The sequence below is a fragment of the Ambystoma mexicanum genome, chromosome 5p (genome assembly GCF_040938575.1).
Source record: "Ambystoma mexicanum isolate Mex_15411 chromosome 5p, UKY_AmexF1_1, whole genome shotgun sequence".
In the NCBI taxonomy this organism is placed as follows: Eukaryota; Metazoa; Chordata; class Amphibia; order Caudata; family Ambystomatidae; genus Ambystoma; species Ambystoma mexicanum.
Window position 1 is genome coordinate 1098125291 of NC_090930.1, and position 13432 is coordinate 1098138722.

Here is a 13432-nt window from a genome sequence, read left to right on the forward strand (position 1 = left end):
GAGGAAAATCTCATCTACCTTTCCCATCGCTTCCAAGAATTCGGGTAGGGTCTCCCAGCTGACCCTTTCTGGCTTTCTCTGCTTCCTGCGCTTCCCCCCAGTCCAAGCATGAGTTTGGCAGCTCTCCGTGGCCCCTCTTTATTTGACACATCCCTCTCTGGTCTCCAATGCCTTCCCGGCAACCCGCCTACATTTGTGCTGGGTCTGTGAGAGTTCCGATTTCTCCTGGGTGTATGCCAACAGCTCTGTGGTCCCTGTGGCTTCTGTGGACTTCTGCTGTCCTGCGGTGACTCAGTTGCAGTCTTTGACCTCTTCCCGGTTGTGCGACTTTTCTTCTCTGCACCTTCCAGGCTTCAGGAACACCTGGAGCGACTGTCCTGCTTGTCGTGCTGTCCTTCCTACTTGGACTGACTTCGGACCTCTCGGCTCCCTCCTCTGCAACCCAATCTTCTTCCTTTATCACGCCGTACCGCTTTCACACCCAGGATCCTCCAGGGAGGGCTAAACTCTTTGGCAAGTCCTTCATCTGTTTTTATTTTGAATCTAGCAAAACAACTAGAACCTGAATGTATGCTCTCTTGAGGACTCTTCATTGCTCTGCAAGTTCTTCTCGACCCAGTACCTTCCAGGGAAGTATTTTTAAAGCCATCCCTACTCTTGCTCATCCCAGTATCTTCCAGGGAAGTCTTTCTAAAGTCATCCCTACTCTTCCTCGTACCAGTTAATCTTGGATCATTAATGCTACAGAGGAAACTGGAAGTGTGGGCTATAGAGGGTTGAGTGAATGGATTGGAGGATGGGTAGGAGGTGGGTGGAGGTGATCAAGGGTTGGCATGCCACGTTTCCCCTAGATGGTAGTCCTTGTCCCTAGATGTGGAGTCTCTCCCCATGAGATCCTCCCGCTGAGTATCACCCCCACGGGACTATTTGGTAGCAGCCTCCTACCTAGCCTAATGGGAAGGGGCTCCCCCATGGGGAGAAGTGACGACATCTACATATTTGTCACAACACTTCTGTTTTGACTACTGCTTTGTACTCTAGGTAAATCTTGTAAATCTATACAAGATTCAATGCTGGAGATTAAACAGTTACTTAACTGTAACCATAGTTCTCCGGTGTTGGTATCTTTCATAGATTGACATGCAACGCACCAGCTCCAACTCGAGGCTGGCTGGTTATGTTACATTTTGGTGCATGGCAAATGACAGCCATATTAATTTGAAGCTGATTTCCCTTTCATATCTTTTACAAATGCCACTTCTAATTGGTCGGGGTAAAAAGGGCCAAAATTAAATGGATGGGCTGTACATTAAAACTCTATTGATCATACTATTGCATGGATTGATACAGAGCATTCCGAGACTCATTCAAATCATGCATATATATGAAATATACCAACACTGGAGAACTACAGTTAACTAATACATTTACCACTATTTCTGCTAGAGAAACAGTCATGGGAAAGAAGCCTACATTTTAGAAATAGACATTGAAGCAAGGTGCTCTACCCGCCAGTCACGGCCCTGGAACCAAGGCAAAGGTCTGATTGCAGCCAAGGGTTTTAATGCTATTACCACACTGGCTATGCAAACTGGGGCGCCAATGACTTTTTTTGATGAAAACATGGTATCAGTTGGACTGCTGATCCGTAATTCCCTTAAAAAACAACAAATAAAAAGATGGCCATCAAGGACCTGGTGGCAGGCATTGACAGACTGGGCTGGCAATGAACCAGATTGTGGCAGACCACACAGGGTGTGGGGGTGCAGGGCCAGTCCATGCAAATGACAATATCATTCTGTATGGATGTGCCTGTGGCCAGGATGGAATGCAGGGTATAATATACAGTAATATCTGTGTTCCTGGCCACCTCATCGGCTAACAGTTCCCCAGTGGTGTAATCCGAAATGTGGAGCACCGCTGCAAGCCTTGCTAAGGGCCCCCCTTCAAGGTAAGCAGCAAAGCATGGGTCACACCACACTCCAGGCCATCCTGTACCATCATGCATGCACAATGTGCAAGATGACCATGCTGCTGCGTGGTCACGCCGGGCACTGCACCACATGAAAGATGCAAGTATGTGTTTTAATCGAACTGTAACTCTTTCACCTAGTTTAGAAATAAGGGGTAGGTACCAACTAGCTCTGTGCACAACCAGTATTATTATGCACAATATTGATATCCTAAGAAAAGATGTCCATGCTTGCTTGGCCAACATATGCCAGTATCCCCATTGTGACAAATAACAGGATCTTGTCACTTCTTCCTAGGAGGGAGCCCTTCCCTGTGAGGCTAGAGAGAGGAGGCCTCTACCCAATAGTCTCCCTAGGGGTTGTGGAATGCGGGACCTCACAGGGAGAGACTCCCCTTGTTGGGATAAGGACTCTTATTCCATGAAGGAACTCCCTAACCCCTTTTTCCCTTGGGACCAAATCCCTGTCAGAAATCCAAGATAACACTGTTGTTTGTTATGGTAATGTCTCTTCCGTCTTTGATCCACAAAGTAATATGACTCAGACGAGGAAGAGCCAAAGAAACCTACAGAGCAATAACAGGTTGCCTTACTGTAGTACTGAGAAGAGTTGGCCTAAGGAGGCATGAAGATTATCTCAACAACAGTAAAGAAGGACTTTAACTTTACGCTGGGGAGGATCCAGTCGCAGGAAATAAAGAGCAAGAAATGACTAAGAAACGGAGAGAGCAGCCGGTGTGAAGCCAGCTCAGCCCAGGAAATTCGAACCTGGGAACATGAACCTGTGAGAACGTTTATCCCCAGTGGTGGGGACATCCGAGAATGGCCAGCAGAGCACTGTGGTGAAAGCCAAGCTCCTGACCAGTAGAAGAGTACGAAGGAAGCCAGCAGTGGCGTGACCTCGGGGAGGTGGGCCGTGTGGTCCTGCAACTGTGCCAGAGCTGCGTGGCCCGGTAAGATTGGAGCCGCAATGATGCAGCGGGGAGCGGAGTGCAGATAGCAGGAAGCGCTGAAGCAACATGAGTCAGCTCATAACATTAGGAAGAAATGGCAGCACAGTCCCAAACTGCTACAGGTAACAAGAACAGCGATAGACATGGTAGGTGTTTGCGGCAGCTCAAGAGTCAAGAGAGCCTCGTGAGTAATCGCCCTCATCACAGTGGTGATACCCAGGGAATCAAGAGTCAAGAGAACCTCGGGGGTAATCTCCCTGGTCACAGTAGTGATATTCAAAGATATAAGAGTCGGCGGAATCTCACTTATCACAGTGATAATCCAAGTAGGATTAAAGTAGGATTAAAGAGAATACTAGACAGCAGGCACTGTTTGGGGGTTATCTTCAGAACGTCATAAAACAGGGAATAATTGCTGTAACTGGAACAGGAGTTCTTGGGAAGAACTGAAGAGACTTTTGAGGACTATTGCCAAAGAACAAGACAGCCCTAAAGGTTGTGCAAGGTGGATCAGGAGAAGGGAGTGATTCTGCTGGCCACACTTTTTGTTGAATCAAAAACTATTACAAAAGATTGTTGGAAAAGAGATCATGACTGAGCCAGTTCACGGGGAGAAGGAAGTTCTTCTACTACTATTTGCATTTAGCTGCTCACTCTTTTTTAGATTAGTGGTAGGGCTAGAGTAGGTATTTGGACAGAGGATGGATACTTTTTATTTAGACAAACATCCTAACGACAAGCACCCAAGTTGATATTTGTTTAGGTAGGGCTAACCCTTTAGAGTTGGGAAGAGGTAGGTAAATGTCTTTATTTCTTAATAAAACTTTCTTGAAACGTGCCACCTCTTTATCTGACTCCTTTCTCCACCATGCAACTGCTTGCTCGGTCAACACTGGAGTACCCCAGGGCGCATGCCTATCTGCTCCCCTGCTCAACCTCTATCTGACCACTCTACCAAGAATCATCTGCACGCACAACCTCTCCTGTTACAACTACGCTGACAATACACAAATTATCCTAAGATTCCCCAAGACTAGCACCAATCCTCGCCCGACCTTGAAGCCTGTCTCCATGATATTGACCGATGGATGACAAATAACCACCTCCTTCTGAACCCTGATAAAACCGAAATCATGGTGTGCAGCAATACTGCCCTTCTCCCACATCCGCTCCCATGCCCCCCTCCCTCGGCCCACCTCCCCTCCCCTCCGATACTGTCAAAAACCTAGGCTGCACTATGGACTCGGGCCTAACCCTTCCCGTCAGATCAACAACGTGTCTAAATGCTGTCACTACCACCTCAAACCTCTCAGACGCATTTTCCCTACCTCTCCCTACCTCTCCTACCTCAACAGACTTGCTGCAGTTATGTCTATTGTGATGTTGAGACTGGACTATGGCAACTCCCATACCTGGGAGCACCGGCATACCAACTCAAAAAACTCCAAAGAGCCCAAAACGCTGCTCCTCGCCCTGGGACACAGAGACCACATCTCACGCGCTCTCCGAACCCTCCACTGGCTCCCAGTCGGGTGAAGGGCCACCTTCAAGACCCTATGCATCACTCACCGAGCAGTGCACAAGACAAGCCCAATGTACCTACAAAAGAAGATAAAACCCTACCTCCCATCATGCACCCTAAGATCAAGCACTTCCTTCCTTCTAGTGATTCCAACCTCTAACTCTGTCAGGATCAGAGGATCTGCCTTCTCAACCTTGGCCCCAACTCTGTGGAACTCACTCCCCCCACATATTCGCCACACCCTATATTATATGACCTTCCATAAAAGCTCTAAAAAAGTGGCTCTTTAACACTGAATATGACCATCTGAGGCAACTAAGACCTGCAACCTGATGACACATGCTCAATGAGATCCCAAGCAATGATGCCACTGAATTTGCTTATTAGTCACTATTAAGCAATGCGCGCTTCAAATCCGGAATAGTAATCTCCTTAGATTATAAACCCATCCAACCACTCACCTCCCATATCACTATGCTTACTCTCTACTCTACACCAATACACAATTAGAGTGCAGCTATACCCCTCGATCAATTTCGGCCTAGCTGCTCACATATGAACATTACTCCATGAACACCTCATCATTCTAATAAAACGCAGCTATATTCCACGAAAACCGGCATAGCTGCACCCATAATGGTCCTACACTGGCCTAACGCATCCAGATCCCAGTTTTGTTATCTATCCTCCTGACTGCACACATTCAACTGATATCAAAAACCAAATAACATAACAACATAACATAACATGTACAAACATACTGCTGTTGGCTTTGCCTTTATTGCCAGTAGAAATATCATGCTACAGTAAGAAGACATGTTATTGCTGGCTGCACAAATGCATCACACCCACCACCATGTAAGAACAGTATTCACGTTGACAAAAAAAAGCCATGTGTGAGTAACATTTCCTTGCTGGCTGCACAAATACTCCCTTCCACTGTGTAAGAAAACTGATCTATCAACTTTCCAACAGTACAAAATGCAATTCCACAATAAGGAAACATGTTCTTGATTGCTCCTCTATGTAAGAACACAGATCAAATTGGCCTGGCCTTTAATGTGAGTAAAAAATGCCATGCCACAGCAAGAAACTATTCAGGCTGCCTGCTAGTTTTGCTAAAAACCCGCCACCCCAAAACCGCACACACGTAATAGCCCTAATCAAGTTGGTTTTCCCCAAAAATACTAGTAAAACATGTCCTATCACTGTAAGAAAACGTTCATAATTATGATGTGCACCAATGCCCCCTTCCTGGGCCACAGCCTTTCACGCACACATTCCTACCCATTCACCCACCAGTCACTCACCCATTCAGCTTCTATCCCTCAAGCATTAACACACACTCCACAATATTCACCCAGCATGCTCCACACAACCACCCAGAATCTTCACGCTGCACACACACACATGCGCACACACTTACACCCATACATATACACATGGCATTCACACTGAACTCTCATTCATGTGCGCAGTTACAGAGATATCACAGGAACCAGGAAAGAGGGAAATCCTCCTGGTTCCTACCACACACGGTGGAGCCTGAGCACTGCCATATTGTGCCACAATCATAACTGCTACTCTCACTCTGACTTAAAAAATAAATGATTTTCTTTCTGAAGTCAGAGTGCTGAGGGGGCTCCCCCTGGGACAAAGGGGTGGTGGACCCCTGGCACTGTAGGGGTTGCGTGGGCTCCCGATATGCCCGTATTGTTCCGACGTGGGTACTCATTTCTGTTACTCGTACAATCCTGATTGTGTTTTTTCATAGTGTGTGACATGGCCACCTTTTTCACACGGCTGAGGTGCAGAACCTGTCAAGCAGTACAATATCATATGCTGTACAATACCAGCTGCTTTGTAACCCATCACTGTTAATTTCAGTTAAGAAGCATGGTTGCGTTGGTTATGAATAGAAACTCAGTAAAACAATCAAATAATTTAAGGGGGATTCATTATAATTAAGGCGTCCGGTTTTATGGTATTCATTTCCGTCTGTATTTATCCATATTTATGTTTGGGCCTTTTTGTCTGTATTTATCCACATTTCTTTTTGGTCATATAAAAACTTAATTCACAGCCAGTATGTTTCTGCATTTATTCAAATAAAAGCACACATGCAGCCATATAGGAAAGAAATGCTAGCTTCATTTTCCATAACAACAAACGGTTGCTCCTGTGACAGTTGCTTCCTTAAGATATATGCTGTCAGCAATTTGAACAACTTTAATGCTATTTTTTATACAACGTTTGCACTCTCCATGCTGCTAATCTTCAATGTGATTGGCCCGCGATCTATGAGTGACAACATAGAGAACCACACAGAAATACCTGTTTTTCTGTTTTTCCCATTTTTATAAATAAATACAGACCGAAAGCAGATTGATTTCCATCTGTATTTATGTGTAAAAATTCAGTAAAAACGGAAACCTGGAAGCCTTAATTATAATGTGAGTTTGTTGGCTTTACCAAGACAAACTTTCTATTGGTCTGGATTGCCTGGAAATGTGTGAGCCTGGTATACTTAATGAGAAGTAGATGCCACTTAAACTCATACATTTTAGACTATCACTGTGGTTGACATTGTTCTTGGGAGGAAACTTAGTTCCAAGCAGAGCCCAGCACACTAGCTGAAAGACTGTCAAGTCTTGGGGGAGAGCCAAGCACCTTTATCCAAACATCCACTGCTTCACTCGCTCTGTTGGTATAAAAGCTGGCAGCTTTGACCCCACGTATTTGCATATTTTATAGGTTTACTTAAGGTGAGCTCTTTGTTTACGCTCCCATTCTTATGTGATTTAAAGCAGTTAAAGATCCAGAGGTCTGATTTACCCTTTAACACTTAAGTTTATTGTTCATCAAATCAAGAAAAATATAGAGCAAAGGAATACAGAAAAGCACAACTTGTTCTTTCAAAGCCTGTATAATATGCAGAGGGTAAAAGAGTTCATAAACAAACCAAAAAGGAAAGAAGAGAGTTGTGGAAAGAAAGTGGGAGAGTTGTTGATTAGGAGTGTACTTCCAGGCTAGCTGTGTACGAGGTGGGTTGCTGAGGGTGTGGGCTGGTTAGAGGGCCGGTGTTGACATCCACTTGCCTGTATGCATTCCAGATCAGGCTTAGAAGGCTTCAATGTGCCAAAAATTATGGATATGGTTCTCCATCTATGGTATACTCATGTCCAGGCTTTGCTGTTGCATGTTTTAAGGAAACATGTGAAACTTGGTGGGTGTTGTGAGGGGTCAGAAATGTGAGGAGGACAACTTTGTGAAGAGTTTGCAAAATATGCCATTTTATTAAACTCAAAGGGTTTGATAAACGCCTCACTATTCCTTTTTGTTTTTTGCATTTTTAAAGCCCTCACATAGCCCGCGGGCATCGAGGCGCTGTCACAGGAATAGTTTGTTTTAGTTGCGCAGTTGTTTGTCTTAATTGCTTATTTATAATGCTCTTAAATACCCAGAGGTTTCTAAGTGCGGATCCGGGGATAGAACCAGTGTTGCTTTGTGTCCTCTTGCTTCCAAGGCGAGCATGTTGCCGCTGAGCTATCCTCACAGGACAATAGGATGTCCCTACCAATCAAAATAACTAAAGGAAACTCTAACAAAAGGATTCTGTCTCCCACACTTGTACATACAAGAAACTCAATAGGATCATAGATGGCAATTCTGATTTGACAAAATAAACAGTTATGTTCAAAACCTGTTAACTCATCCTCTTTGTAACCTGGAAGAGATCCCATTCCCCAGATTCAATCAGGATTTCAATCAACAGTTCAAAGGGATAAGGAAATCCTGTTTTACAAAAAAGTCCCAATAAAGTTATTTTTACTCGGGTAACTCTCTCACTGGTACTTGCCCAACAGTTCAGAATGTCCATCAAGTCTTATCTCTCCACTGGAGGTAGACAATTCTACACAACTGCTCCTCAGAAACAAAAGAAATGCACTTCAAAAGTGCATCAATGCCAACAAAAATACTTATGCAACAGTTCACAATGCATATGTTCAGCCAGTCTATTGTCTCTACACTGGTGGTAGAGTTACACCCAACTACTACTTAGCAACAAAAGGGTGTACTTTCCAAATTCATCAGAAATACTTCTGTTAGATACCTCTGCAACAGTTCAAAAACTACTTGCATCTGTAGTATTATTTTGTCAGGATTATTCCTAGTTCCATCCCCAAAAAAGGTACTCTGCTGGTCACATTCCCCTTTAGCAAGCTGCAGTCCAACAACATAATATGCATCTGTGGCCTACTGCACCAGTATCCTGAGTTTCAGTGTCTGCTCTACCCTTGTCACTGAGCAGTTCCCAAGGTCACAGATGCCAGTGCAACAGCAGCAGTGACAGAAAAACTCTGCCGCATAGGCAGCATTTAAGATATGCACTGCTGTACCCAAACAACGAAAATCCTAATCCATGATGGTAGCAGGAGACTCTTTAAAATAAAGCACTGCCTGAGTTTAGGCATAGTGCATGGTACTAATAATGACCAGGGCCACCACATTCCAATTGACATCGCAGACGTGTCAACTCCTGTGAGTCAGTTGTGCTGTAGAAGGTGATGTGTATTCTGACCCACCGTGTGTAGCCCACAAAATGGCGGTGTTACCCAAATTGACCTTTTACAATTGACTTTTTGTCCTAATTGACCTAATAATAGTGGTCCTAATCGACCTTCTGCACAATTGACCTTTACCTTTATTTTACCTTTTATGTATATGTGTGGCGTGGGCTTGGGGTAATAAATAAAATAATCGGATTGGGAAGGGGGTTGCAGGTTTTTTGGATTGAGTGGGTGTTGCGGGGGGATTCCCCCCGCATATGTGTCCTAGTTGACCTTCATTTCACGATCAACATACATCTGCTATCTTAATTAATTACCATCTCTCCCATATTTAAAAAAAAATGCAATAACACTTAAATTCGATATGTGGTGTTAGTAAGTGTGAGAAAAAGAATTCTCTGAAGTTAATGAATCCATTTTTCATGATAAAATCTGGTAAGGCAAGAACATGTTTATATTTATATACATCATATGACCAAGAGTGGGCATCAATCAACTCCTTTTTACTACCCTCTACTCCTGGCTATCCCTTTTCTTAGTTCAACACGCCAACAGAAAAATATATATCATGTCGACATATTGATATGATTTTCGGTACTCAAACCATCTAACTCTGAATTTTGTAATCACCAACAGACTCACTTCATACAACGTATAGCTCCCATGTTGTGGAGATGTGCTCTAACATTTCGATGCATAAATCCTTAGAAGCCACCTTGTAAACAATGTGGACTCATAGTATCCAGTCCTGTACATCCTGTTGCTTCCACTTCTATTAAAGGTTATTTCAATTGGAGGCCGTCTATATGATATGATATTTTATTTATATTGTGCCCATACACAAGTGATTCAGGGTGCGACGAGGCAAGGGAGGTATAAAAGGGGGACAAAACAACGATCTTACTAGGCCCAGTGACATTGAGAATGCGCAAGTGCAGGGGAGAAGGAAGGGGGAAGTGCAAGGGGCAGGGTAGGAGTGGAAAGTGCTGAACACGTGATCAAAAACAACAGGTAGTGCGGCCAGCAAGTGGCAAGTGCAAGAATTAAGTGCAGACAACAGGTGTCTGATAAGTGCAGTTAAGGGGACTGTAGGGTTGCAGATACAGACCCACGTGTAAGGGTTGCCAAGAGGCGGTGCGGGTGTGCAGCTGGGTGGGCAGGGATTTTGGCCCGAATTCAGAGGGTAGCCAGGTGCCCATTGCAAAAACAGATAGAGATCAGCAGGGAAGAGGAAGAGAGAAGGCAGAAGCTAAGAGGATGGTCTAGAGGTGCTTCTGGAACCGAAGATGGTTCTCCTCGAGGTTTCAAGGAGGTAGGGAGGCTGTTCCAGAGGGAGGCCCCAGCCGAAGAAAGAGATCTACTACCAACTTGTTGCTTGGAGAAGCGACTGACCCTGAGGGAGTTGGAGGTAGAGGAGCGAAGAGCTCGAGTAGGAAGGTATTTCCGAAGGGAGAGTTGAAGGTAATGTGGACCCAGGCCCCAGAAGGCTTTGTGGACAATGCACAGGGTCTTGAACTTAATCCTCACAGCCACTGGGAGCCAATGAAGAGATTTCAAGGCTGGAGACAACAATCCCTGGGATTGAGGCCAAGGACAAGTCTCGCAGTCCTGTTGTGAATGAGTTGCAGAGGGCGGAGAGTAGTGGCGGGCAGATTTAGAAAGAGACTGTTGCAGTAGTCCAGCCTGGAGAGAACCAGAGCTCTAGAGAAAGTGAGCTTCTGGGGGGAGGAGAGGAAAGGAAGAATACCCCTGAGGAGGTGTAGTTGGTAGTTTGTCTTCGAGACGTCAGAGATGTGTGGAGAAAAGGAAAGCATGGAGTCTAAGATGACCCCGAGGCTCTTAGCCTCACAGGTGGGAGCAGGAAGAGGGCCAAGGGTGGCCGGCCAGAGAGTGACATGAAAGGAAGGTGCAGGACTCAGTGCCGATGAGCAGGATCTCTGTCTTCATGGCATTAAGGCAGAGGTTGTTGGCAGGACACCACTCCTGAATTGCAGACAGAGATGAGAGAGGGCGAGGAGGTAGCAGAGGGGAGCCTGAAAACAAGCTGAGTGTCATCCGCATAGCACTGAAAATTGGAGCAGAGAGCAGCAATGCGGAGCGAGAGGGGTACCAAGTATTGGTTGAAAAGCCAGGGAGAGTGGTTAGAACCCTGAAAAACACCATGCGTGGAGAGTGAGATAGAGGAAAGGAAGGACCCAAGTTGGACCTGGGAAGGTGGGTTGTAGATGAAAGAGGTCAGCCAGGCCTGATCAGTGATACCCAGGTTATCATGGAGGTGGTTGAGCAAGATGGCATGATTTACCGTGTCAAAGGCAGAAGAGAGATCTAGTAGGATAAGGACAGAGGGGAGATTAGAACCCAGGTTGGAGAGCAGGTCTTCACAGATGTTCAAGAGAGCAGTTTCCATGCTTCTGGCTGCTCTGAAGCTAGATTGATGGGCATGGAGACAGCCAACAGAGTCAGTGTGGAGGTTAAGCTGGGAGATGGCCAACTTTTCTTTGCGTTTACCCAGAAAAGGAGTGATAGAGATCGGACGATAGTATGCTTGGCAGGAGTGGTCGGCTGTGGGTTTCCTGAGAAGAGGGTCACGAGAGTGCTTCAGAGGGGCGGGGAAGGCTCCAGTGTCGAAGCAATGCAGAAGTCAGCCAATGCAGCAGCGATATTGTAAATATGGTCCTTGATGGTTTTGGACAAACAGGGAAGAACCTGTTTAGACAAGACTTTCACAGATCGGACTTGTCTAGAAATCTCTTCATGGGAGAACAGAGGAAAGGAAGTGATAGAGGGAGGGGAGGCAGCTGAAGCTGGGTCAGAGGTGGCAGAGAGAGAAGCGGGAAGAGGAGGGGACGAGAGGGTGGATGTGTTTTAGAGATGAAATGAGAAGCCAGGGCCGTGCAGAGGGCCTGGGAGGGGACAGGAGAGTTAGAGGCTGCAGCAGGATTGGCCAGCTCCTTGCAGATTTTAAAGAGTTTGGCCGAGTTGTTTGCTGCTGCAGAGATGCGGGCTTGGATGTGGGCTCTCTTCTTAGTGCGGACAAAGAGCCAGTATTGCCTTTGCAGCAGGTGGTAGGCCAGTTTGTCAGAGGATGCACGAGAGGACCACAATTTCCTCTCAGCAACCCTACACTTGCGTTTAAGGGTGACGAGGTCAGAGTCATACCAAGAGTTGCACTTGGCTTTGGGCTTCAAGTGGATCCTCATGACAGGGCCAAGAACATCGAGAGTATCAGAGATAGCAGAGTGGAGCTGGGAAAGGGCAGTGTTAGGATTAGAGTCTGCCAGAGGAGGGAGAGGGGGAGAGAAGGTGGCAGCGAAAGCCTCAACTGACACAAGCTTCATGGACCGGATGACCGAGAAGGTAGGTGGCTGTGCAGGAGCTGGCTTGGCCTGTGGGGTAGAGAGGGAGAGATGGGAGGAAAGGAGAAAGTGATCACTCCAGGAGAGAGGAGTGGTGAGAGGGTTAGAGACAGGGAGGTCCGAGGAGATGAGAACATCCAGAGTGTGCCCTGCAGAGTGAGTCGGGCCAGAGGGAAGAATAGAATGAGAAGGAGAGTTGCAGAGGTCACGGAAGAGTCCAGAGAAGGGACAGGAAGCATCCAGGTGGATGTTGAGATCTCCAAGGAGGAGTAGTTGAGTGGTCAAGGCCAGGAGGGAGGAGTAGAGGTCCGCCCACTCAGAGAGGAAGGAGGTGATCTGACCAGGAGGCTGGTAGCCACTGTGAGAGAGTGGCCAAGAGAGAGAGAGAGAGAGAGCCTACAGGCCAGGCATTCAAAGCAGATGTAAGTCTGCAAAGGAATGATAGAGGCAGGAATTCACTCAAGGAAGATCAAGTCTACATCCCCACTGGTGCGGTTGGCTCTGGGCATGGAGAGGATCTTGTAGCCATCAGGGAGGAGAGTGTCAAAGCGACACTATGTATATATTGATTGATTGATTGATTTGTTTATTTATAGAGCGCCTTACACCAAGGCACTGTACAATGGAACAACTCATACAGTGAACAACAATAAACATTGGGAGCAAAATTACATAATGAATCATTCGACAACAAAACAGTGCAAAAATCAATTAACTGAGGGGGAGGGGAAGTGGAGAGGGAGAAGGATTGATGAGGGGGAACAGAGAAGGATAGAACAAGTGACGAATAGAAGGGTGGGAGAATGAAAAGGGAGTGGGGAGAGAGGAGTTAGAAGAGGGAGAGAGGGGGAGGGAAGAGAGAACAGGGGAGGTCTTCAAGGAGGAGAGTGGAGGAGAAGGGATTTAAGGGAAGTGCAAAATGAGTGAAGGGTCGTGGAAGAGCGGATTGAGAGAGGGAGTGAGTTCCAGTGAAGAGGAGCAAGGAGTTGGAAGGAGCGGAACCGGGAGGAAGCACAAGGGGAAGGAGGTACAGTGAGGAGGAAATGGTCAGCAAAACG

The 13432-nt window shown here is 46.2% G+C and overlaps 1 protein-coding gene across 1 annotated transcript in view; it reads left to right on the plus strand.

Annotated features, from left to right (window-relative positions):
* Positions 1 to 13432, plus strand: part of MBOAT1 (membrane bound O-acyltransferase domain containing 1) — a 773590-nt gene that overhangs the window by 164928 nt on the left and 595230 nt on the right. The gene's annotated exons all lie outside the window — the stretch shown is intronic.